We start from the raw sequence: 2,149 nt of genomic DNA, 5'->3' as shown, positions 1-2,149 counted from the left end.
TTTAGGGTGTGTCCCCCTGGGGCCACAGAAAAACAGATAAAATAACCATGTGCACTTGTTTCTTCCTCTTTGTGTTCCTGTTCTCCTTAATCGCTGGAACCCTGGTTTTGTAAGTTTCCTTTCTTCTGTTTACTAAAGCTGAATATTATTTTAAGTTGGTTTGGTTAATTACAACTTTTGATCAGCCTCACCCATCAGCCCTCTGCCTGCCACCACTAGGAATCCTCAGCATTTTAAATTTTTCTATTACATTTGGTGCTGTGACTCGGATAGGCTGTCAAGCCCCGAGTTCCTCTCCTGGAGTCAGGATCCTGAACCAGGTATTTTTTCCACAACAACCACATGATTTCTACAGCGTGATTTCTACTCACACCACTGGCTTCAATTGGTGAGTTTTCCCCATTCTGGTCAGCTTTAACCATTTCCCTGAACCCGAGGAATTGAACAGTGAGCTCCCAGCAATCTTTTGGTGTTCCTAGAAACACAAACAGTTGAGCCCTTTACTGACATTCTTCTCTGGATTGCTTCCCTTAGCTAAAATCATGACCGGACTGGCCTGGGGTCAGTCCTCCCACCCTAACACTGTACACCTGTGTGGTGCATTCCACTGGGGGCCCAGGGTCCCTCATTTTCTTTCTCTTATTTTTTTCTTTTCTTTTCTCCCCCTCCCCCCCCCATTAAAGGCTGTGGCCTCTCTGGCTTCCAAATCGCCCCAACCAAATCAAGTCAGGCTGTAACACCCTACTGGGGGGTGGGGCAGAGGATGCTCTCCCACGGGTCCTGCAGTGTTCACTCCAATTTACAGTTCACCTATAGGGGGAGATGTCCCATTATAGGCCTTGTGGTATCCCTGTTTCATGGGTTTTCACGGTTTCAGCTGTGGGTAGCAAGCCATCCATGTCCATCCCCCGCCCCCGGGATGGATGCCTTTTAGAGGCCCTAAAACCACAGGCCTTAATGCCCTACTTCTTCAGCTCCTACCCTCACTTTGCCGGTATCCTGCCAGCTTCACTTTTATGGGAGCTTTCTAACTACTGTCAGCGGAAGCTTTCTAACAAACAGGCAAATGGAAAGAGTTTTCTCAAACTGTCCCTGCCACTACTGCTAACAAGATTGGTCAGATGCACAAGACAGTTTTTTTCTTTTTTTCAATTTCAGCCTTTTGCTCCCCTCTGAGGCTTGTGACATAGCGGCTCAGCCACAGGGCAGACCACACCTCTAGGTCTCTTTTATTAAGCTTAAAATCCCCACAGCTCAAAAATTGTGGCATTTCCATCTCTTATTAAGCTTAAAATCTCTGCAGCTCAAAATTTGTGGCTTTTCTACCTCTTATTAAGCTTAAAATCCCTGCAGTTCAAAAACTGTGGCTTTTCCATGCAACATGTGACTTCACCGCCATCTTAACAGAGTGACTTTTCCATACAACATGTGTCCGCTGCCATTTTGACTGGGGTCAGGTGACTTCATCGCCATCTTGGCTGAGAGCCAGGTCAGGTGATAAAGTTCCACCATCTTTACTGAGATGTTCCCTGCCTGGTTCCCCAGTGTTAACTCTGTTACATGGGTAACCTTACCAGCATCTTAACTGAGAGCCAGGTCAGATTTCCAAGTTCTCCCATCTTTACTGACATATACCCTGTCTTGTCCCTCAGTTTACTTATTTTTTTTCCACTAAATTTCTCTTGTTGACTCTGTTGCATGTGTTTTGCACAGTGGCATGCCTTTGATAGGGCCCACCAAGAGTATCCACTTTGCTCAATTCCTGTTTACTCTGTGTGTAATCATACATGTAACTTAAATGCACCCATGTTTGTTATGATTTCCGTCTCTTTAAGAGACAAGCCACACCCACTCCCTCCCCCATCCGCTGAGGCAGGCTGATCTTCAGCTTCCGGACTGAGCTTGCTCTCTTTTCCATCTTCCTCTTGGAAAGGCAGCTTCGCTTCTGCCTCTCTCCCACTTCTCAGATCCCTCCTTTTCTCTATCTCTGTTTTCTTCTCCTTCTGCCCCCTCTAAGTAATAAATATCCAATTCTATTCTGTACGATGTGTCTGTCCATGTGTCTCCCACCCACTCTCCCACCCACCCACTCACCGCTGGGAACCTGCGCCTTCCGGGAACTCACTGTTGCCTGCCCAGCCACTCACCA

This window comes from Chionomys nivalis, chromosome 18 (assembly GCF_950005125.1).
Source record: "Chionomys nivalis chromosome 18, mChiNiv1.1, whole genome shotgun sequence".
NCBI classification, from domain to species: Eukaryota; Metazoa; Chordata; class Mammalia; order Rodentia; family Cricetidae; genus Chionomys; species Chionomys nivalis.
Note: the sequence above shows the minus strand (reverse complement) of the source record.